Raw genomic sequence first — 24,533 nt, forward strand, 5'->3', positions numbered from 1 at the left:
TGTGAGCTCAGCAGTCCCCACGCAGTCAAGGGAGATGAGGAGAGGTCCAGCTCGGGTGCCGAGCCTGTCATTCTTCCCAGGAAACACGCTGCAAACTGGGAAGGTGGGACACCAGGAGGACGTGGGTGGGGGCCCATGCTTCTTTCTCTTTCAGGATCAACTCTGATCTTCTCCTCACCCACCACCAGTAAGGAAGAGGAAGAGGACTGCTAAGTCAACAAGGCCCCACGCCAGGGAGCTGCTCCCAGCAGAGCCCTCAACTGTGGACTCATCCTGCCGAGACCATGGCAGGGTCCAGGATGCCTGTCATCCCTAAGCCCTCTCATGACCGGCGGGAGACTGTCTGCTGGGGCACTTTGAGGCCTCATGCGGGCAGCGTGTGCCCAGGCAGCATGCACAGTGGGATTCAGGGTTCACACCCCAGTTCTACAGCTAGTAAACCAGCCAGAGACCCTGAACTCCTCTGCGCTGCCTTTCTTCCTGTTTCAAATGGGGATAATAACAGGACGAACCCCAGGGGCTGTTGCGAGGGTGAAGTGAGTTCATTATTGATGCACACTGCAGATGTCAGGTGCCCTTGAGCCATCGTGATCACCTCCGGAAGCACAGCGGATGGCCTTCCCAGACCACAGGTGCAGCGCTTCCGGTTTGACTCAATGATGACATCCCGGGATGGTTAAGACGGCTCACCCATCTGAGCCCACGCAGTGTTTAAATAGAGAACCCTAAGCTCCCTCAAAATAATTATCTAAGGCTTAAACAGAGTAGGAATAAATAAAATAAAATACAAAAGATAAATAAGCATGAGCTCTGTGCATGGTGAACGTCAGCTCCCTGTCTCCCCAACCCGCAGAAACAACACTGATAACTCTGCTCTTCAAGACTAGCGACCTGCCGGTGCCCATCAGTGTGGCCATACAAGCTCTTTAGAGCAAAGTGCTGCTGTGCCCATGGTTGAATAGCCCCCTGCCCTATCCCCTGAGTGCCTACCTGCCACCTCAGCAGCGCACGATGTCCCTCTCCAGGATGCTCCCCAGGACCCGGCAGTGACAGGGTTAATACCTAGCACAGCAGAGCCCCAGAACTCTGCTCCAGGCAGTCCGATAGGCCCACACCTAGGCTGTCCCGAGGTTAAATATTTAAATAACCACCTCTGCTACTACCCTTTCTGCCATCGATGATATTAAACCCCTGCCTCTGACATGATGCTGGGAGAAGCTGTCACAGAAGTTGGATCTGAGCCCAGACAGCCTGAAATCAGCCTCCCACAGAGCTGTGTTGGGTGCAAGGATAAAGGCAAAGGAAAGGTCATGGCCAGCACGGATGTGTACAGAGGGTCAGCAAACAGCAGCCGCAGGCTCCTGTCCCTCTCTGGCATGGACCACAGAAGGCCGCCTTCCCTGAAGTGCCTGCATTCCACTGTACTCCCTGTCCACTCCAAGCTGAGCCCCACCAAGCAAAGCCATGTGGTTCCCGAAAGCTGCTGGCCACCAGCTCTCAGCAGAAAACCCCAACCCGGGCCCCAAGCTCTCCACTGAGTGGCTGACTTGGCTTTTCACTTCCGGGGCCCCTGCTGACTTCACCATGACTAAAGCTAATTCCAAAACAAGAAACTGAAAGATGTGAAAAACAGAAGCTTTAAGAGGGAGAGAATAGAAGAAGGGAATGGAGTAGTAAGGGAGGAGGAGTGGGAGGGAGGGAGGGAGGATAAAAGGGAGGAAGGAGAGAAGGATGAGAGGGAGTGACCACATTGGGTATCAGACACTGCAGTAATAACCACAGCCACTGTCATCAGCGTAGGTTTTGCTATGCTGTACCAGTGTTTGTCAGGGACACCCCACTGACCCTGTGTGCATTCTGGCTTAGTCTTTCCCAGAACCCTGTAAGACTGATTTTCAAATCCCTCACCGGTCAAACCCCTCACTCCAGCTGTGAATGTCAGTCATCCCAGACACCCTTCCAAATGCGACAAGCATCACTCACCCGAGTCCTGGGCTCTCCTCACCTGTCCAGTCTAAAGAGCAAATGGGATGTGTGTCACCGACAGATCACCTCCTAATAGAATCCGGTTATACTGGAGAAATTGTGAAAGACAACAGCATTAATGATTAAACTGCATTCAGCTGTTGCCACAAACGTCTCTGATGCCCATCTTGATAAGCTTAATGGCTAGCTATCTGTGGGTAACTGGGTTTATTAAGAACATGCTGCTAGGGTTTGGATAGGAGGTATCCCCCAGTAAGTTCATGGGATAGACAATGTTGGAATATGCAGAGGTGACCTAAGATTAAGAGACCTGTAACTCAACAGTGGGTTAATCCATTTGCTGGATTAATAATGGGAAAGGACACCGTACCCATGGGAATTGTAGGCAGGAGGAAATAGGTCACTGGGGGTGTGCCCCTGGGGACTATATCTTATTCCCCTGGCTCCTTCCTCCCGCTCTCTGTCTGTCTGTTTGTCCGTCTGTCTCTCTGCTTCCAGGCTGCCAGGAGGTGAGCAGTTTTCTTCTGCCACATCCTTCCACCATGATGTCCTGACTCACCTCTAACCCAGACAATGGAGTCAGGTGACCATGGACCGAACCTCTGAAACAGTGAGCCCAATAAACTTTTCCTGAAGTTGTTTTTGTCAGGCATTTTGGTCACAGTGACAAATGCTGACTAACACACATGCCCAGGTGTGGTTCAGCATGTTCTGGATTGAGCTGCTATAAACATTGATGTGGCTGCGACACTATAGTATGCTGATTAAGTCCTCTGGGCATAGACCGAGGAGTGGGATAGCTGGGACCCCTTCTCTTTGACATGAGGAGGTTCCAGTGGAGACCCAGCTGGCCTGAACAGTGGGAGGGTCCAATGAGGTGTCATGGAAGGGTCCCAAAGCAGGGACACATGAAACAGGCACAGCAAGCCCTGAGTCCAGGTGAGCCGCACAAGGAGGGAGCTCCTGCTCCTCTGTCCACGGTGGCATGAACTCAGCCGTGGAGAAACGCCAAGAGCAGTCACCTGTGCAGTGCTGTGCCACAGCCACTGCCGTCGTTGCTATTTCATGAACACCGTGTTGCCGTCTCGCCCGAGCTCCAAAGTGACGCGCACTTGCTAATTCTTCTCACTCTTCAACAGCCTGAGACACATGGAACACTGGAGTGGCAGAGGGACATGGTAGGAAGAGCTGAGTGACCTGGGCAGCCAGGGCAGGATCCAAGCCCAGCCCAGGGCTGAAAAGCCACCTTCAGGCCCATCCCTGCGAGAGGTGAGGGCACAGGGAGCCAAGGGGGGTGTTCAGGGGGAGTACGGAAGGAAGGGCACCTGGGGTCCCAGCCCCAAGGGAGAGGGATGCTGTGTCCAGCTCAGCCATCTACTCAGGTCTGGAAAAACAGGTCTCTGGGGAAACCAGGAAAGGCCTATTACATTTCACCAACATCAGTTCAGAGCAACAGGCCACCTCCTCTGGGCTCATTCCATTTCCCTGGTGTCATGGTGTTGACAAAGGGGTGGCCTAGTGCAGGAAGAAGCCATCGAGTCCGTGGGAGACGCCTGCAGGAGATGTCTGTAGCAATCAACCTCCAATGTCTGCCACCCCTGGGCACTAGGAAGATGGCATCTCTGTGCCCAGGGAGAGCTCTCCTGTGCCTAAGAGGACAGGCACCAAGGCCCAGGTCGCCTCTGGGCAGAAGAGTTGCTTTCCCAGGACCTTCAGACCTTGCCTGCATACCCCGCTAGCACGTGGGCTCTTTTTAGCTGTAATACAGGATTCCCACTCCAGGGTGGTCAGCCAACGGTTTAGCCACACCTAGAGGGACAGGACACAATGAGGACTGCCCAGGATTGGACGTCAGATGTCTTAGGTCCAAATCCCAGCTTGCCTCTTCCCAGCCGAGTCACCCTGGACACACCACGCCTCTGCAGAGTCGGGGAAGGAGCTACTTCCTCAAGGTCATGTCCGGGGGATCAAATGAGATACTGCCCTTGAGCTTGCCTGCCATGTAGCAAGTGTCTAGAATGTTTACTATCCTGTAGGGGAAATCTATCTCTTTATTATTATTTTCACTTATTTATTCATTTTCAAATGTTTACGGGGCACCTACTAAGTACCCAGCATAGGGCTAGAAGCTAAGAAGGCTGCAAATAGCAGTAAATTTGTTATTTCTATCCAATAATTCACAATGTATTGAAAGAATGAACCAAGGAGCAGGACCTACATTTAATAAGCACCTACTGTATGCCAGGCACATGTCATGCATAAGCCTCACTGAGTCCTAGAGAAGAGCATTCCGTTGTGTGTCTGTGGATACTGAAGTTTAAGGATTAGACCACGCATCCAAAGCAACATCTGTGGGTGAGGACTAAGATTTAAAGCAAGACCACTCACAATCCCATTTCTTCCCCACTGCCTAGTGGGGAAGCTTCTCACCCAGGGGACAAGCCCACCAGAGACCCTCCAGGGCCTTGAAGGCAGAGACAGTTCTCTTTTCTCATTTCATTTGTCCAACACCTAACAGACTTCTCATTTTGGAGGATCCCTCACTGGGTCTACGGGCCTGTGCCTCTTGTCCTCTTGAATTTCTCTGCAGCAGTGATCTCATTTATCTTCAGCACACACAATTTCTTCCTCTGTTGGATCCTTCCAGGCTATGAAGGAAAATGTCTTACTATCACCCATCTAAAAAATAAAAAGACTTAAGGGGTATTTGCAAAGATGGAGAAAAAATGAAACCCTCATACAACACCAGGGGCAGCATGAAATATTTTAGCTGCTGTGAAAATAGTTTGGTGATTTCTCAAAAAGCAAACAGAGTCACCATGTGATCCAGCAATTCCACTCCTCGGGCATACCCAAGAGAGGTGAAAACAGGTGTTCAAACAACAAACGTCCAGGGCAGCGCTCTTCACAGCACCCGGAAGGTGAAAACAGCCCACTGTCCACCACTGAACGAAGGGATAAACAAAATCTAGTCTATTTGTATAGTGGAATAATATTATTCAGTCATGAAAGGGAATGTGAGACCGACATATGCCACAACGTGGCTGAGCCTTGGGAACGTCATGCTAAGTGAAAGGAGCCCTCACGGAAAGCCACATCTTGTATGACCGCATTTATAATGCCTAGAATTTGCAGATCCCCAGAGACAGAGCAGATTAGTGGTTGGCCAGGGTGGGGTGGAGCAGGGAATGGGTGCACCTATTAAAGAGTAACCGTCGCCTTCAGGAACTAGATGGACACAGTGGTCCTACAACATGGAACGGGCTAAATGCCACCAAGTCATTCACCTTAAAATGGCCGACTTATGCTGTGATTTCACAAAGAGAACGCCACAGCCACAGGTCTCCATTATCCATCAGTCGATAACACTGGAAAGGCCCCTGAATTACAGGTTTCTGCCTACTGATGGGCTGTCTAACTGTGCACAAGGGAACCTTCAGGAGTGCCTAAGTTCATGGTGACTTTAAGAGTGGCAGATGTCCCAGAATTTGGGAAGGGACAGGACTGGAAAGGTGTGTGGAACCTCAGGCTAAACTTACATTGCCCATCCTTCCCTATGTCTCCTTCCTCGTTCTTCATTCCTTCCCTCCTCCCCAAGCCCCGGGCTGCCCACTGCAGACAGGACGCAGGTCTGTCCTCCTGGGTTAGCGCAGTGATGGGCACTGCCCATGTGTAGGGGGCGGGGCATGTGGGGCACCTCTGCACCTTCCTCCCAGAGTCGATATGACCTAGAAGTGCTCTCAAGACAATGACAAAGACGGTTCTCCCACAACAACCCAGGTGTCCTGCTGTATTGGTTTGGGAACCACTGGGCCAGATGTGAAGGTCCTTCAGGGCTTTTTGTTCCAAGTCTAGGAAAAGACAGAACTCTTCCTATTGACTCCAGTCCACTGGGCCTCCAGACCACGTGGGATCTCTGGTCCCCACAGTGGCCCTCAGCCAGAGGCCATTCACCTCTCCATTTCACAGATCAGGAAACTAAGGCTTAGAGGCTCCTGAAGGCTGACTCTCAGGCACTAGGAGCTCAAGGCCCCTGCTGCCAGCCTCTACCTCTCGAGCTGTTCTGCCAGGTCAGGAGCAGAGGAGTGAGCGGCCGGGCTCCTGGCAGAGTTGGCCGGGGAGCCGGGGCTCCGATGGTGCACTGGCTGCACATCAGCTAAGAGAGAGGGCCCAGGGCCAGTCACACCCAGAGGAGCCGCCACTCCACACTGCCTGCCTCTGCCCGCCTCCCACTTCCAAGATCAGAAAAAAGAAGCAGCTTCACCCTGTGAGAGGAGCCAAGCTGCCATCAGCGTCGTGAAGACCAGGGTTTGGTGGTCAAGGGTTTGCCTGCTGGGGCGCCGTGCCCTCTAGTTCTGGGCGAGCCTAATCGCTCCAAAGCTGTGCACAGTCTGAACACAGCCTGCGCTGTTGACAGAGCCCGTCCCTGAGGACACATTTCCAGACCAGGTGGAGCGCGAGGAGCTGCGCCCTGCGAAGTGGTTAGGGAGGTCCCTCCGCTCCCAGCCCCAAGTCGGCTCTATCTTCCCACCCTTGAGGAGGGTCGGAAGCCCAGTAGGATGCCAGGAGGGACCACCCCACATTAATTGTATTTTAAAGGAGGAAACAGTGAGTGTTTCCAGTTGTAAAATTCTCCAATCTCAGTCCTTGCCAGGGAGGGACAGAGGAGCCAGGCAGAAATCCTTCCTTGTAGAACTGGCCACAAGCGGCTCGGCGGCTGCACTGCTGGAGGACGGCACCTGGACTCCCAGCACCCAGGGTGCTGACGTGGACAGGCTCGACTGCCCCAAACACTGTGCGGGGTGGGCTCAGGGACACTGGGACCCTCCCCATGCACTGCTCCTTCTCACAGGCAAAGCCGGGGCTGGGGAGGTGTGGCGCGTTGGCTGATGTTCCATGAGCCTGGGTTTCCACTCGTTGCCCTGCTGTCTGCCCAGTGGTGTGCTGAGCCCTGCCCCATGGTTGGCCCACCGATCGCAGGCACTGTGCAAGGCAGGAAGGAGCCAGCCGTCCAGTGGGCGTCAATTAGTCACCAACAACCATGCCTCTTAATTGGCGTTTAGATCAATTATGGCAAACTCTAGAAAGCGGTACAGGGTAGGAGGAGAGGCCGAGCCAGCTGACGATGGTCCACTGCTCAGACTGGGTTGGGGGGTGGGGTGCGAGCTGAAAGTGGGGTGGACTAGCAGGAGGAACAGCGGGAAGAAAGGGCCTGGGGCTGGGGGGAGCTTGTGTTGGGGGTTGTGGCGTGGGACAAGGCCAGGGAAGTGGCACTGGGTCCTGAGAGCAATGGAAAGCATTGGGTGGGGAGATCAGGTCACCTCTTTACAAAGTTCTGCCTGTGGTCACATGGAGCTGGGATGTGGGGGTTGGGGGAGATTTGGAAGAGGGTGATGCGATGGAAGCAGGAAGATTAATCTGGTCCTTGAAGAGATAGACTGTTACTGCTGCTGAGGCTAGTAACAGTAAATCACTGGAAGGTGGACTCAGGTTGGCAGGAGATGGCCCCTGCATGCTTAGCTCCAGGGTGCCTGGCCCATGCCAGCAGGAGCCCCTTGTTGGCCACTGTCACTACCTGGGACTATGCAGCCTTGCACACCAGGCTGCAGAGGGAGGCGAGACCCTCCTCCATATGGAGGGAGCAGCTCAGCTCCACGGGCAGCACATGGACTTTGGCTGGTTTCCAACTCTGACAGCACAGCCGGTGACCATGGCAAGCCATGCGGCCAAGCAGAGCTGCAGGTGCCTTTCTTTGCGAAGCAAAAACTTGAATCTCTCTTTCCAGGCCCAGAGCCAGACGCTGTGGAGCTTTCACGGAAGCTCAGCCCTGCTGTGGGGTTGCACCTCCTCTCCACGTGACCCTGAGTGCCAAACTCAATTTGCTCCTTTTGTCTGGGGCTCTGTCGAAATCAAATTTCCACTTGGTGACGAGTCACAGCTTACTTGACTCTGTCACGCTGGATTGTGCTATAGAAGGCACGAAGGCTGTCCGGCAACGACAGGTACATGTGCAGTCCTGACACCCCACCTGTCCACCAACCCTGGCTCCTTGCTCCTGGCTCTGCCCGTCTAGTCTTGGGCGGCTTCTCTCTCCATTCTGCCTGTCTGGCTCCCATGATCAAGTCCAGTTCTCAGCAGGCTGCCCATGGTTCCCCACCTCTCCAGCCTCTGTCAGCCATGAAGGAGCAAGTTGTTCCCGCCCTTGCACTCCCCTCCCACGCTGAAGCAGATGTTCTGAACCCATCGGGCCACTTTCCACTGAGCCAGACCACATGGGATCCCTGGTCCCCACAGTGGCCTCATCCTCAGCATCCTTCTGGGCACAGTGCCACAGGCATTCCTCGGCACTGGGGTCTGGGTGGCCCCAGGGGTCCACCTGCTGGCCCTCGCTGCCGCGTGCCCTGCTTTGTGAGCACGTGCTCCACGGCAACCTCCTGCCCATCACCTCAGCTTCTCCTGGACTCTGCGCCTGTCCAGATGCTGCCTCCGCCTCCCTCCCAGGTTCATTCAACACAGCCACAGCCGGGGAGCTAATGACTCCATCCTCCAACCCAGGACACTGTACTGGGCTGCCAGGACCCCAGATACCCCAGGACTCCACGGAGTTTAAAATGGCAAGTTCATCCTTTATTGACATGGTTTTCTCAATCGTAAGAGAGACAGTGTTGATAGGGAAGAAGAGGGGAAAAGACCCTGTGGGGCCGGGGCTGTATTTCTAGCTCACAGAAGGGGCATTTGCTCCGCATGTGCGAGGCCCTGGGTTCCAGCCTCAGCCCCACCAAACAAGGAAAAAAAGAAAAAAAGGAACACGGCATAGATATCATTGAGCACAACGTTCATCCTGGCTTCTTTGGAACATTTGTTACTCACACCCTATCTGTGGAGAACCCTTTCTTCACACCTAAGGGAGACGCCATGGTTGGCTATCCAAATGGGCCATTGCCTGCTTAGACCAGCAAAATACCTGCTCCATACTCATCTACTTATTTTCTCACTCAACAGATACCTACAGAATCTGGCCTGGAAATGCTTGATCACAGGTTGGGGAATCAAGGCCCAGAGAGGTGAAACTACTAGCCCAAAGTCACCCAGCAAGAAAAAGGCAGAGGGACAACTAAGCTGAGCTCCCTCGGCCACAGTAGCTCCCGAGGCGTGTTGGAGTCCCCTGGCTCTCCAGGAACAGGTTTTCTTTCAGCCTGGGCATGGGAAGCTCGGGTACAAAGCCCTGGTGGGGCCGATGACCTTTGACTTTAGGCCAACTTAGATGACAGCTCTGGCGTCAGCCTTGTCAGCTTGTTGAAAACACTGAACTTGGGCAATGCACAATCTTCTGCCCTCTCTGGTTTCTGTCACTTTGACTCCATGCCCTGCAAAACAGTGTGGCCTGCAGATTTCTGAGGTCCGAGGTCCAAGGGCTGCCAGCACCCAGAACTGCCGTGCTAAGCCTCTCTTTCGGCCTGTCACCAACATTTCTGGTCTTTGGCCCATGGGCTCTGGGCACAGCCCCCTCCACTGACTCAGCAGAAGGCAGATTGAAGTCCTCCCTCCACAGTGACCTTGGCCCTGAGCCAGGCTCTCGGTCCAGGGACTCCCAGACCCTGGGGAAGGAGGTGCTCAGTGCTCAGAGCTCGGCCTGGGCCAGCCCTCAGGGTCCCAGCTGCCTCCTCCCTGGCTGCTTGGCCCTGAGCTGTCACTGATCAATTCTGAACTTCAGCTTCTGCATCTGTAAAATGAGAACAAGAGCAACCAGCACAGAGCTGTCCCTGGGAGGGCTCCTTCCGTGGCTGCGGCCGGGGACAAGGTCACCTGTCCATGCCTGCAGGTTCTGCATGTGGGTTCAGCCACTACTGGCCAAAATACCCTTAAGAGAACTGCCTCCGTACTGAACACTGACATTTTTCTTATCGTTATTCCCTAAACAACACAGTAACAGCTGCTCGTGTGGCACTGACATCAAGTTAGGAATTGTAGGTCACCCAGACATGATCTAAAGTCCACAAGAGGGCGTGCGTGGCTCATATGCAAAGACCATGCCATTCTATAGAGGGGGCTCGAGCATCTGTAGAGTTTGGTATCTGTGGAGCATCCTGGTACCAGTTCCCTGTGGGTACCAAGGGATGGCTGCACGGGGGAGAGTTAACTGATCCTATTAGACCAGCACTGACGACGAGTTCAACCTTTGGATTTTCATACGTGTGAATTGCCTGACCCTATTCATGTTCCCTCAAACCTGAGTCTTGGTCTCTCATCTGTAAAACTGGAAAAAAAAAATGCACCTAATTTTCACACTGGGTCCAGATTAAAAGAGACGATGAATGAACACTTCTCACAGGGCTGAGGCGGACAGAGGTCCGTTGTTCTCAGCCGGCAGCGTTAACCAGGCTGCTTCTCCTCCATAATTCCTCGAGGCCTTTCAATACTGCTCTCTTTCTTAAAAAGCTTGTTGAGTATGATTTTCACACCATCACACAGACCCCTTGTAAGTGTGCTGCTGAATGCTGTTCAGAGCAGTCATGTGACCATGACCACTATCTAACTTGGGGGATGTTGCCATCGTCCCCCAAAGAAACCACGTGCCCATCGGCAGTCATTCTCTGCTCCCAGCCCCTGGCAACAGTCCTCCAGGTTCTGTCTCTGTAGGTTCTAGAGCTGCCTTTTCGGGACATTTTGGAAAAATGGAATCGCGCAGTGCATGACCTGCCGTGTCCGGCTCCTTCCCCTGAGCACCACGGTTTTGACGTCCGCCCTGTGGCATCGCCTTCTTTGTGACAAGCCCTCTCTCACACCTCATCTCCCACCTCCTTCCTTCTCCTGATGTCACATCCTATCTCAGATGTCACTAATGGTCCCTGCTATGGTCCGGGTCTTCAATGTCCCCCAAGTCCCTGTGTTAGCAGCTTGGTCCCCAGTGAGCTGCTGTTGGGAGCTGGTGGAAGCTTCAAGTTGTGGGGTCTCCTGGGAGACTTTAAGCTGTTGAATGGTGCGCTCTCTAGGGGGACCGTGGGGAAAAGGTCCTCTCCTTGTCCTGTTCTTCCTGCTCCCTGTCCATGAGGTGGGCAGCCCTGCTCCCCCACATTCCCTCCATGATGCGCTGCCTCACCACGGGCCCACAGCAACGGGGCCAGCCGACCACTGATTGAACCTCCAAAACCGAGCCAAGCTAAACCTCTTCTCTTTACAACTTGATTATCGAGGTATTCGATTCAGTGCTGAAGGACTGACCAACCCAGTCCTCCATCCCACCTGGCCCAGGCCCTTGGCCTCTGCACCAGGACGTCAGCCTGTGGGTCTCCCGATGGCCAGTCTCCACCCTCTGCTTCTGTAGAGAAGCATCCATGGAGAACTCTACCTCAAAGACTGATAATGCCTTCACGGCTCTGTTCCAAAGCTTTCAACGCCTCCCACTTCCTTTTGGATGAAGACTCAAAAGACTAAGAGAAGGAGGGGGAGGGGAAGGGGAAGGGAAGGGCGGCCCTTACTCAGGCCTCTTCTGGGCAGCGTCGTGCCAGCAGCACCCCCGTCCTGGCCATGCCCCAACCATACCCTGGCCCTAGGCACAGAGCAGCCCTGGGCTTCCCACACCCTGGCCTCTTCTCCACTGCTGCTTTGTCATGCAGTGTCACAGCAAGGCCCTCCCTTCGCCTGCTCTCCTCACATGACCGGGTCCCACTCACTGGCTGGACTTTCCTAAGCAGCCTGTGAGCTGCCCCAGGCAGAGGCCCCATGCCCCTCTGGGATCCAGGTCTTTAAACCCAGCGCCTGTGGCAGGCTCAGAGCTGACGCTCAGCCAGCTGAGTAAGTGGCAGTGGCTTCTGTTTTTGAGAACTGATATTGATCTGCATTTAACTGTAACTGTTTGAGTGATCTTCAGAATTAAGCATGGAGCGATGCCAAGCAAGAGCCCTGGAAGGGAAACAGCCCTGAGCCCTGCGAGGAACTAGCTTACTTTCCAGTTACTGCTCACCTCCCCTTGAGAAAGCTGGTCTTCATCATCTGCTCACCTCCCTTGAGAAAGCTGGTCTTCATCATCTGCTCACCTCCCTTGAGAAAGCTGGCCTTCATCATCTGCCGTGCAAGGGTTTCTTCAACTGCTTTGGCTTTCTTGCAATACAGGAACAAACAAAGGCTCAGAGAGCTCAAATTACTTGCTTGAGGTCACACAGCCAGGAACTGGAACTGAAGTGGGGCAGACCCCTCCTCCATCTTTTCCCACCCCAGGCTGCCCTCCAAACGTGAGAGAAACTGAACTGCAGTTACTGCGCTCTCACCAGCACAATAGAGTTAGAATTTCTTCTAAATTTTAGAGAATTTGATTAAGAGCCCAGGAGCAGAGAAGACCGGAACTCTCCTAGACCAGCCAGCTCTCAGCTCCTGTTGGTGTTAGGACCATTTAGAGATTGAGTGATTAGACTCTGGAGAGAAGAAGGTGAGCCCTCCTATCCGGACCCTTGGGGTCCATTTGGTCAGGAGCCTCTGAAAGCATTCTAAGTGACAGGCTTCTTGTGCGACCTGTGGTGTCCGCTGGCTGTCGGCCAAGCCACAGACAAATCTCAGTTCGACATCTTCCTTCCAGCAGCAAGACTGACTGCAAGATGTCCTGTCTTTGTGACTTGAGTTGGAGGGAGATGAAGCCACCCTTTAAGCAGTACTCACGGGGTGTCACCTTCAATAGGTGGCACAGGGGACGCGGATTCTCCAGCCAGACCCTTTTCTCCGTGTGCTGGCGAGGGAAGCTCTGCCGGGAGTCTGTCCAGCTGGGGTGCTGGCCCTGGTCCACTCTCCTATGCCAAGGCAACTCGCCCAGCCCCTGGCACTGGGACTTTTCATTAGAACTGAAAAGACTTGGGGACTCGCTTGCCCCTGCTTGTCCCCACAGAGGCCAAACAAGAGAAGGAGGGAAAGGAAATGAGGCCTGGCTACGGAGCAGAACGGAAGGGGCCGGGCAGCCCAGAGGCCTGGAGGTCACAGAAGTCTGGATGACTTCTCTTGCCAAGAACAGAACCCGCCCTTTGTAAGAAACTGCAGGGAGGTGGCCGCCTGAACAGGCCCTGCAGTTTGAACAGCAGTGTCCATGTCCCCTGCAGGGGCAGCCAAGGTACTCGGTAAACAAACAAATGATTATGAGCCGAATACCAAAAACTGTTCGTGGTATTTCCCAGAAATGTGTTCGGTTTTGCTTCCTTTTACATTTTCAATTTATTTCTAAATCTCTTGTGTTTTTCTGTTCTAATCGTGGAAACATTTGATCATGAAAATTGAACTTCATTTTAAAATAAAGTGCAGACAGTGGCTTGTGGGTTTTGAGTTGCATCCCACAACTGCAAAGTAGCTCTTGCTGTATTCTGCTGGACTATCCTTTTGAAATCATGCTAATAATTTTATTTGGCATGACATGCTCAGATATACTCTACTAGTGTATAACTTTGAATAAAAAAAAAAGAGCAGAAAATTGAATAACCTAGAAGAAATGGATAAATTCATAGAAACAGACAATCTACCAAGACTGAATCATGAAAAAATAGAAAATCTGAGCTCACTTGTAACTAGTGAGGAGACGAATGCTGTAATCAAATACCTGCCAGCAATGGAAAGTTCAGGACCAAACACGTGCACCAGAGAATTCTACAAGCATTGAAAGAAGCAGGAACACAGCTCTTCTCAAACACTCCCACAGAACTAAAGAGAAGAAGCCCCTCCCACACCCATCCTGCCAGGCCAGATTTACCCTGACAAAGGTACACAAAAGTAGAGGAGGACACAATGAGAAAAGAAAACTGAAGACCAATATTCCTATAAGTACTGACCCAAAGATCCTAAACAAAACACTAGCAGAACAAATTTGAGAGCACAGTGAAAGTCTGCTCCTTGTAGCCAGGTGGGTGTGAGCCTGGAATGGAAGGATGGTTCAACACATAGAAATCAGTCATTGTGACAAAAGGAGGGTCAAAAAGCACATGATCATCTCAACAGAGGCAGAGAAGGCATTGGCAGGATCTGGCCAGCTTTTATAAAAACATGCTAGGAATAGAAGGAAACTACCACAGCATGACAAAGAGTGGCACAAGACGCTAACAACTCCCATCGTCCTCGATGGGGAAACTGAGCCTGATCCTCCAAGATCAGGAGCAGGCAGGATGCCCATCCTCACCACTAGTGAACCCTTAGCACACCAGTGGAAGTTCTGCAACACCAGCAGGAGAGAAAGAGGAAGAAAAGGGAGTTGGAAAAGGAGAAGAAAACTCTCTTTGTTCCCAGACGGCATGCTCTTGTACTTAGAAAACCCCGAGGATTCCACCAGAACACTTAGAACAAATGAATTCAGCCAAGTTTTGGAATACAAAATCAACACCCCAAAATCAGTTGTGTTCCTCTACAGTAACGGTGACCAATTAAAAAAATGACATTAAGAAAAAAAACTTTTACAACAGCACAAAAAAGGATAAAATACCTAGGAATTTAAACTTAACCAGGGAAGTGAAAGACTTGTATACTGAAAATGACCAAACAGGGAGAGAGGGAGGAGGGGGGGGGGGGAGAGGGAAGAGGAGGAGGGAAGGGGGAGGGAGAGGATGGGGGGAGGGAGAGGATGGGGGAGGGGGGGAGGAGGGAGAAGTTGTCAAAGAAGATAGAGATCTTCTTTAACAGCAATCTACAGATTCAATCCAATCTCTATGAAATCCCAATTACATTTTTTGGCAGAAATAGGAACATTCATATTAAAATTTGTATGGAATTACAAGCCAAAATGATCTTGAAAGAGAACAAAGTTGGAGACTCATGCTCCCTGATTTCAGAACATGCTATGAAACAAAGTAACAAAGACAGGGAGGTGAGACATGAGGACAGACCCACAAAACACAACAGAGAGCCCAGCAGTAAATGCTTGACTTGCACATGTGGCCCATGATCTTCAACAAGGCTGCCGATGCTAAACGTTGGCCTAGGGACAGTCTTTAACATGGTGCTGGGAAACTGGCTACCTCCATGCCAGAGAATGGGGTTGGACTCCACCTTACAGCACATACAAACATGAACTCAAAATGGACTAGCGACCTAAATAGAAGACCTCAAACTATTGAACTCCTACGGGTAGGGTGGTGCGGGGGACAGCTTCAGAACTTTGGATTTGGCCATGATTCCTTCATCTGTAGAGTGACAGTCATAGGCATAAGAAAGATCAGCAGGAATTAGAACTTCCACCTCCTGCCCAGGGAGCAAGAAGCAATATCACATCCCAGGGGAGGCCGCTGAGGCCAGGGCCACACTGAGTCCTGACGCCTGCGGGACAGGTGGTCCCTGTCCTACTGTTACAGGCCAGGGAACTTCTGGGAAACTGAGGCAGCATGAAAAGCCCCACTTCAAACCCCAATTCCTGTGATCAAGTCAGAAAGACCTCAGACATGTCACTCAGAGAAGCAGGCATGAGTTTATTAGAGGGACGGGAAAGGGGCAAAGGTACTCTCAGGGAGAGAGTGGGTCCCCTCAGAGAGGAGAGGGACAGCACACCCCTCCCACACTTCAGTTTTACTGTAGGGTCCCAGGGAAGTTTCCAGAGAGTCCCATCCAGTTCCACCCCTTGACTCTTAACTAACAGCAGGATGACATCAGACTTTCAAGTCCCCACTGCCGTGACCTGTCTAGGTCACTTGGGCCTATGCTAACTGGTTCCAACTGGAACCTGTTCTTACAGATTTTATGGTCGGGGGAATTATCCTTATTTCCCTGAGTTCTGGGATCTGATCTGTGTAAGGTCCACAGAAGCCCACCCTTCTGGGTAACTTGTGATCCTCTTATTGGAATTATTTCAGGCCTGAATTTCTCCTGCAGATAAAAGGTGGTTTGTTGACATGCCCTGCCCTCTTAAGCCTGGCAGAGCTGCAGGTAAATTGTTCCTTGGAAAAGAAAGCATGTGGGGGTCAGCACAGTGGGCCCATTTTATAGAATTATTCCCTTACCTTATGTTCCCACCACTGGCATATGGCTGCCCCCATCAACACCCGCTTTGACTTACCAAATTTTGACCTACAAAATTTGCATGCATCACAGCAGAGGACCCTAGGACTTTGGACCTTAAGCAAGTAGCAACTGCAGCTGCTGCCTGATGGCGGGTGGGAGGGAGGTTGTCTCCCAGTGCAGACTGACACAGTCTTAGGCAGGGAAATGCTGCTATTGATTGGCCAAGGGGTTTTGTCAATGCCAATCAGGAAGAATAATCAGAAACATTTGCATTTACGGGCAAAATCTGGACAAAAATGTCGAGTGGAGACAGCTCTAAGCTCCAGACTCGCATTTCCAATGGTGCATCTGCCATCACCTCTGGATAATCACAGCCTCCTGAGTTTCCACCTCAAATATTTCCTTTCCCCATCCCTTATTGACCCAAAAATCTCAGTAAAAAGCCCTGCAGCTTCCTTGTTTAGCCAGAACCCTCAGCAATGCCCTTGGTCCCTTCTGCTTCCTTTTTACCTCATGCATCTATCAGCAGCTCCCTGATTCCAGGTCGGCTGCATCTCAAGCCCTGTTCTCCCACAGGACTCCTGCCCTGCTGGCCTTCATTGCTCTCCTATCTGCCGGCCCGACAGCGCCCCCTGGTGCCTGTAGGATTCTGCGTTTCTAGCCGACCTTCCCTTTGTTCCCGGGTCCTCCTCTGTTGCACCTGTCACTCTTACAATCCTGCCTGCTGACTTGGCGTTGGGCTGCCCTCTCCAGGACAATGGGAGCTGTGCTCTGCAGGAACCAGGGCATCTGTCTGTTCAGCACAATGCCTGGCTCACGGAACACGCTCATGAAAGTTAATGGCTGAGGAATACACTGTAATTATAGGTGGGCGGACTATTACCAGAGTGTTCTTGAGCAAGACTTGGCTCTGGACGTTACTCAGCTGTTGTGGACTCAAGCTCTTTTACCTGTTTCCCAATAGTTGTTCATGAAGTTCAACACAAGACAGTAGGAGGAGTGCTGGAGGGCAGGAGGAGGCAAACCGCAGAGCCAGGTGCCCACGTCGCTGTGGGGGGTTTTCAGGGCCAGCTCCAATGTGCTGCCTTGACATAATTGATGCTCTTGTGCCGGAAGTTGGAGCAGCCCTGAGAATGGAGCAGGGGTGACCAGTCAGGGAGTGGCGTCCTGCCTTCTTGCTTGCCCCTCCACTCGGAACCCAGGAGGAGGTGCAGGGGAAACTCACCAGAGCCCCCTGTGGCTCCTGGCTGAGGATCCTCAAGGCCATGTCTCCTCTTCCCAGTCCCAGTCCCCCCACAAGACCCCACCATCACTCCTTTTCCTATGGAAACAGAAGATCAGCTGCTGCTTGGGCTCCAAAGAGGCTCCTATACAGGGTCCGCTGCAAGCTCCTCCTGTTGTGCTGCGCCCCAGGGGCCTCTGCAGGGGGCGCGCCCACTCAACTTCAGTGGGCAACAAGGCAGGAAGAGAGCACAGGGAAGAATATGTGCGTCTTACTCCCTCCTGTGGGGCATTGTTCTCTTCTGATTTCAAAATTTGAAGCTTCACTTAAAATCCTGTTTGTCCTCCAAGAGTCAAGTTAAGAAAGAAGAACAGGGCTTTAGTAAAAAAAAAAAAAAAACTGCAGCTGGGCATGGTGACACACACCTGTACACCCGGCCACTCGGGAGACCTGGGCAGGAGGATCCCAAGTTCAAGACCAGCCTCAGCAATTTAGAAAGGGCCTAAGGACTTGGAGGGACTGTGTCTTAAAAAATAAAAAGGGCTAGGGGAGTAGCTCAGGAGGAAGTGAGTCTGGGTTCACCCCCTGGAGCCCACACTCACAAAAAGCATCGCATAGACTGAGATCCATTCAGGAGACTTTGTGAATCCCACGTCCCCCCGTTTTCCTTCCTGATTTTGTAGAGAAATAAGGAAAGCCAGGTGAGTGAGTTCTCCCACACTCCTGTCTTCAGCCCCTGAGCCCCTGCTGTGTGCGGGGCCCTGGGCAAAGTCCTTGCCTGGGCTCAGCACCCCCTGCAGGGTTCCCCATGAAACCCAGGTGTGAGCCCAGGTCCCAGGGCAAGGAGAGGTGAGGTGACACTCAGAGCAGCCGCTTCCCAAGCCTGGTCTCTGCCCTGGGCCTGTACGGCCCCCACGTCCCTGAGCTGGTTCTGGCTGTCCAGGCCGCCCTCTGAATACCACGAGCTGCGAGAGGAGCAAGCGGTTCACACAGGCAAAGCTGGGGCAGCGCGGGGCCATGAGGCCGAAGCGCGTGGCCGTTGCTGTGGCCTCAGGCCCATGTTCCCTCTGCTACTCAAGGGACATGGACATGAGCCTCCAGAGTCAGGGCTACTTCCTCCCCCCACGGTTCTACCACGTCCCTCAGACCTGTCCAGGTGGGATGGGATCTGCTTCTCTGTCCTTTGCTGGGCCTAAGGCCCCAGAGGATCCACCTCTGTCCCCCACGACAGGCTCTCAAGCTCACGCCTCCCGACCGAGGCTCTGTCCCCAGGCTGCTCTGCCCCTCCTGAGAGGCCTGTGCCCATGGAGAGCACCTTGGTTCTCACCCATTCTGTTCTCCCCGGGCTCCATCAGCCTCCGTCAGCGGGGCAGACAGCCCTGCAGCGGCTCTGGGCAGGAGTCCAACCCTCTCCCCTCCCTCTCTTCCTCTCACCTGCCACCTGACTGGGCATAGTCCCATGGGCTGTGCTGCTAGAACCCTCCCCACGGCTGCCCAAGGTCACCCTCCACCCTCAGCCAGCCAGGTGTCCCTTGCCCACATCACTGTAGCCCTCACTGCCATACCCACGCTCCCCTGCAAACTGAGGGGAGCCATTTTCTATTGTTCTCTGAACCAAAACCCAAGCCACTTGGTGCACAGTGTCCTGACGAATGACCTGACCCCTGCCTTCATCGTCTCCTTCCACTTCCCCCTTCCACATGGCTGGTCTTCTCCTAACTCCCTCAACTCACCTCAGGGCCTTTGCACTTCCTCCCCTGCCCTGCCCTGCCTGGAATACAGCACCCCCACTGGAGCGTCCTTCTTAACACCCAGGTCTCTGCTCAGATGTGACCTTCACAGAGGCTTTTCACGATGTGCTTTGAAAAGGCCACACACAGCACCCTTCACCCTCCATCCTTGGACACAGCAAGGTTTCCTTGTCACTTATCGCCACTTGATATTCATTGCTACGTTGTTCTACTTGTCTCCTCCTGTACCCTCCCCAGGAGGGAGGAGACCAGCTCCCATCTGTCCCATGTACACTACGCACAGTGTTGGCACAGCCCAGGGACTGGTGGCAAGAACGCAATGCCCTCACCTCCCTGAAAGATGTACAAACCCGAATCCCAGGATCCGGGAATCTGTCACCTTACCTGGCAAAGGGGGAATCAAAGCTGCAGAGAGCATTGGCACCTGCTGACCTTACGATGGGAGGACGCTGTGTTGCTGGGCTGGCTGCAGTGCCATCATAAGGGTCCTTAAGAGTGGGAGAAAGAGATGGGACGTGAGAAGGAGCCAAGAGCTAAGGTCTGCAGACTCTGGTGCCTGGAAAACAAGGAAGCAGACGCAGCCCAGAGCTCGAAAAAGAAGCGCCCGACCCCTGGATTTCAGCCCAGCGAGGCACATCAGGGGCTTCGACCTGCGGCAGGTCAGACATGCCTGAACCACCGAGTTTGTGGTGATTTGTTACAGCAGCCACAGGAAAGGAAGGCAGCGCTACGCACTCTGTGGAAGGAAGGGTTAAAAGAATGAATGGGGGGTGCTGGGGGTGTGGCTCAGACGTGTGAGGCACTGGGTTCGATTCCTAGCACCACCTACAAATAAGCACATGAAATAAAGATCCATCAACAACTAAAAAATATTAAAAAAAAAAAAAGAATGAATGGAAGGAATTGGAGGGAATAGGGTCTTGAGCCCTGCCCACCCCCCGCCCCGCCCTGCTGGCACCCATAAAGGCCATCTCTGTCTCAGTCTGTCAAGATCTGCCCACCCTGGCTTTGTGGGGCGGAGCCGCCCTGGCCTCCTCCTTCCCGCCCTTTGCTGGCAGCTGCACCCCAGGCAGCACTGCCTTGGGAACTGCCTGCAGACCCCAGTGCTCAGCTGGAGATTCAGGCCCCGGCCGAGCTGCCCCACTGGCCTCTAGCCCAGTGTGTGTCCCCTAAAGGTTAAGCACCTGCATCTCAGCACAGTCCTGACTGCCCATTTTTTCTTAGCGTTTAGCATCCTCCCAGGAACTCCCCTGAGATGTAGGACAAGCAGGAGAGGAGACGTCGGTTTCCAAAGACCCGACGGTCCATAACCATGTCTATACGCCATCCCAGGGGATCCGAAGAATCTCAGTGGCTTTAACGTCCTCATTTGCAGACAAAGAAACTGAAGTGTCACCCAGCCCCTAGTTCACTTTCCCCGCTTACTCACGACCCCTCTTAACAAGCCTGCTCAGAGGGCCAATCCCCAAGACCAGACGTTGTGCCCCAACTGTCACCCATGGCTGTGGTTGCCTGGGTGCATGCCAGTGGGCAGAGGTTGTGGTGCGAATGTGCACATCTGGCAGTGAGCACAGAGGAGGATTCTCAGCAGAGAAGGGCTGCTGTGGCCTCCTAGCTCCCTGTGCCGGGCCCTCCGGCAAGGTAGTCAGATACTTAAAACCGCAGCAGCGGCAGCTACACAGCTCAGTCATTCACCACCCTGGGTCTCACCCTGGCCTGGTGCTGTGGGCAGAGCATCTGAGTCGTGGCCAGCTAGGAACTTAATTGAAGCCACACATGCCCCTGGGTGGTTGACTGCATCACCCCACCCGCCTCAGAGGCGGGCCTTCCACTGATGCGGTGAGACCCGCCCACCTAGCTGTATTCAGAGTCCAGAGTTATATATTAATATCATTGAAAAAAAACATCTTCATAGAAATACTCAGAGTAATATTTGACCACGTTGCTGAGCACTGTGGCCCATCCAAGTTGACACATAAAATTAACCTCACAGCAATGGATACATTAACTTATTACAAAGACAGGGTGGATGTTCTTGGATTCATCTGGAATTGGGAGCCAGGCCTCCATGACTACTGCCCAAAACGTATGAGTTACAGACGTGGTACTGGGGACATCTGAGGCTCGCCACCCTGACCATTGCAATCACCTGGGAGGCATGAGAAGGTACGGTGTCAGAGCGCCTCCACATTGATGGCCACTGCTGGAGATCCCCCAACATCCCGAGGTGCAGCTGGGAGTGAGAGCCTCGGGCTGAGTGAACATTCAGTCCTCTCCCCGGGATGATGGCCAGCAGGGCCAGCACGGGCTCTGGGGCAAGGTCAGCTGGACCGAGTCCCACTTGCCTCCCAGTTAGTTATGGGGTCTGGGACCATTTTATCTCCTAAGGCTGTGGACTGACAGCTCTGTCCCTGGGGGAGGATCCTCCATAGATGTCACCGCCATCTGTCACCTGACCCCTCCCTGCAGCATGGTGTTATCAACTTGTCTCTTCCCCGTTGTTGCCGTTTAAGTTCCTATTGTAATTATTATGCTTTGTCCATTTATGAGCTTGGAGGTGAATATTGTGCCAGCAAGTGTTATCTTATCGAGTCCTCACAATAGCTCTCTGAGGAAGATGCTTAAGGAGACACAGGGAGGCTAAGAAACTCGATAGTCGTCTGAGGTTTATAACTCTGAGTGTTAAAGCTTTTTAAAGAACTTTCTCCCACGAGATTTCAATTGGGCTTATGGCCTCCGGGAAGGAGGAGATAAAAACTGGCAGAGTTTCCAAATGTCAACATTATGTACCAAGAAATCATAAGAAAATAAATACTAAAATTCTTAGAATTAGTGGGAGTTCAGCAAAGCATCAGGAGACTTGGTATGCATCCAAAAGTCAGCCCAGTTCCTGGGTGACAGCAATGATCCATGAGAATCATATTTAAAAATAAAGAGGCTGTCCACAATGGGAACGAAAACAAAACACAAGAAACGTGGCAAGAAAGTGAGATTCATACATGAATAAAACTCCTAAACTTCACTCACTAACTTTACCAACGAGCTAAGAATATTTAACCTTTTGAAATGGGGCCTCTGTACGCAGCAGATACCTCTTGACCCAGGTCCAGAGTTTACACAACCTTGAACACAGAGAGCAGTGACTTTCTTTCTGCTTGGCTGCCTCTGGGCACACTTGCATCCAAAGAACTCATTTCAGATTTAAAATATAAAAATCATGAAAGCTATTGTAGGCTTAGAGGTAATCGCTAAATGCACATAGAACCAGTTTAACACATAATCGAATGGACACACACGTACAACTGCAAGTGATCTGGAACTGTGTGTGGGTTGTGGGTCTCCTTCCCTGGGGGCAGACAGACAGACCTACCACCTGCTTCTGCAGATGGCACAGGTGAGGGGTGCGCCTGGTCACATGGCTGACGACGTGGCATAAGTTGTGACTTCCGTCTTGCAGGGGACTCTGCCTCGCTGGCTGTTAAGAGGTAAGCTGCCATGCTCCCAGCAGCCACACGCAGGGACCCGAGGAGCAGCCTCTCACCCACCAGGAAGGAAGGGCAGGCTGCCGACCATGGCCTGGGCTCTGAAGTGGGCCTTGCCCAGGTGCCAGTCTTGGCAATAGTCAGCTGCTCCTCCTCTTGTTGACTGCACTGTAGGACACTCGGAGAGAAGGGGACAGATTCAAAAATTACATGTAGCCTGATTATAAATCTAAAATACTTATTTGTCTATTAACAATGGAAATAATTGGTTTCGGTTTTCAATTTTTTAAAAAATGGGAAAGATCCCCCTGCCTCTATTTCCATGACAGTGTGGCTTCTATCTTGGGTAAAAATGGTAACAAGTTTGGTCACAGGGTCCTACTGCCCCAATTGTAACAGATGAGAAGTATCTCACTGATCTTATTTGCTAGTGACTAACTAAGGAAAAGCCAGAGAGGCCTACTGTGATTTTAGGAAATGATCAAAACACTTCACTCAAAATTGCTCAGCTCCAACATGGTTAGTGGGCACCCATCAGGGGTGCAAAGGACTGCCCCCCAGGCCCCGGGCTGAGATTCCACCATGGTGGGTCTTGGATGAAGTCGAGAGGGGCATGTGTGTCTAATAAAGGTATGGATCTTAAGGACATGGCTCAGGCAAGTTTGCACATGTAGGCACAAATCTAAAAAAACACACCATTCAGAAGGAGGTGCTGAGCGTGTCCCATGCCCCAGCTGTCTCCCGCGTGCCTTTCCTGAGCAAGAACTCCACCATCCTCCAGGCACCAGTGGTCTAACTCTGCCATCATGGTTTCTCCTGCACTTGAGCTTCCTATGAGTGGACTCACTCTCTGCCTGGATTTTCTGCTCAGCAAGCTGAATGCATTCTCTTCATCCAAAGTTATTTACTTTTATTGCTGAATATGGATGGACCACATTTGTTCCCCGGTTCTCCTGTTGATGGACAGCTGGGTTGATTCCAGCCTTGGAATCTTTTGAACAGCACTACCCCAATAACCTTATCTGTTTCTTTGGATGCACACAAACACTCCATGCTCCCGTATAGACTTAGGAGTGAGACCGATGGGTGCAGGGTAGTTGAGGCTTCATTGCCACAGCTGCTGCCAAACTGGAATAAACACTTCGGTAAGGAGTTTCAGATCCGGGCAGTCTTGGAGCACACCTTGAGAAATGCTCCTTGCCTAAAAACTCCACTATATGGGCAAAGATATCCCCTAGTCCACCTTTCTTGGGGTTCGAGTGGGGAAGAGCTTGCTTTCGCCAAGGTGACCTGAGGAAGAAGAGAAACTCCATCCATATCAGCCATCAGCACGTCTTGGGAGAGTCATTGCAACTTACTCCTCTCTCTGCCCCAGAAAGCAGCTGAGAATAGGGGATTTCGAACAGGGTCAGGAAGGTGAGAAGCCAGAAGTCTGTGCCAGCACACTAGCCCAACCCTGAACTAGAATAATGTTCATTATTTCCCAGTAAAAAGAGACCTCCCTGGAAACTCAGGTTATTCCTGCAGGGAGTGAATATCTTCTCTGCTCATCTTAAACAAGATAATTGCAAGGCAGTTTCCTGGTAGCCACCCTCCTCACAAAGGAGGTGAGATCAAAGCTGGCATGCCTCCTGCTGAGCCCGGCAGGCTTGAGAACCAGTGCCAGTGAGGGGAACTGTCCCTTCCAGCCAACTTCAGATGTTTAAAACAGACCCAGCCAGTTTCTCTGAAGGCAGCCAGCCAGGAAACAGGGTTTCCTGCTTGGAGGCAGGGAAGGAGGCCTGCCAGGCTGCTGGCCCACACGGGGCTTCCTCTAGCCTCTCTGGCCGGAGCCTGTTATCCAGCACCCTGGCTCAGTCTCCACCAGCCATGATCTGAAGCTGCTCTCTGCTGTTTTTAGCTGTGCACTGCAACCAGGGACCTCGGAAACCAGAGACATGCAGGCCAACAGAATGGGGAGAAGGGCTTCTGCCTCCCCTGCAAGTCAGGAAGTGTGGGAGGTAGGTATGAAAGGAGCCAGCTCTATACCAGGCTCTGCGCGACCAGGCTGTCACTGGAACCTGAAAGGTGGGTTAATGGCCAGCCGTGCCCCCACGCCAGGTGGGTCTCACATCCCATCTTCAGGAACGTTGTGCT

The 24,533-nt window shown here is 52.5% G+C and overlaps 1 protein-coding gene across 5 annotated transcripts in view; it reads right to left on the bottom strand.

Moving 5' to 3' along the window:
• Slc2a9 (solute carrier family 2 member 9) overlaps positions 1 to 12,868 on the bottom strand; it is a 173,382-nt gene extending 160,514 nt beyond the window's left edge. For all 5 annotated transcript variants that reach the window (XM_071614140.1, XM_071614142.1, XM_071614141.1 and 2 more), the window contains exon 1: positions 11,951 to 12,868. The gene's annotated coding sequence lies outside the window, so the exon portion shown is untranslated. The remainder of the gene's footprint in view (positions 1 to 11,950) is intronic.
• Positions 12,869 to 24,533: the final 11,665 nt, after the last annotated feature.

Source organism: Marmota flaviventris, chromosome 7 (genome assembly GCF_047511675.1).
Source record: "Marmota flaviventris isolate mMarFla1 chromosome 7, mMarFla1.hap1, whole genome shotgun sequence".
Taxonomy (NCBI): Eukaryota; Metazoa; Chordata; class Mammalia; order Rodentia; family Sciuridae; genus Marmota; species Marmota flaviventris.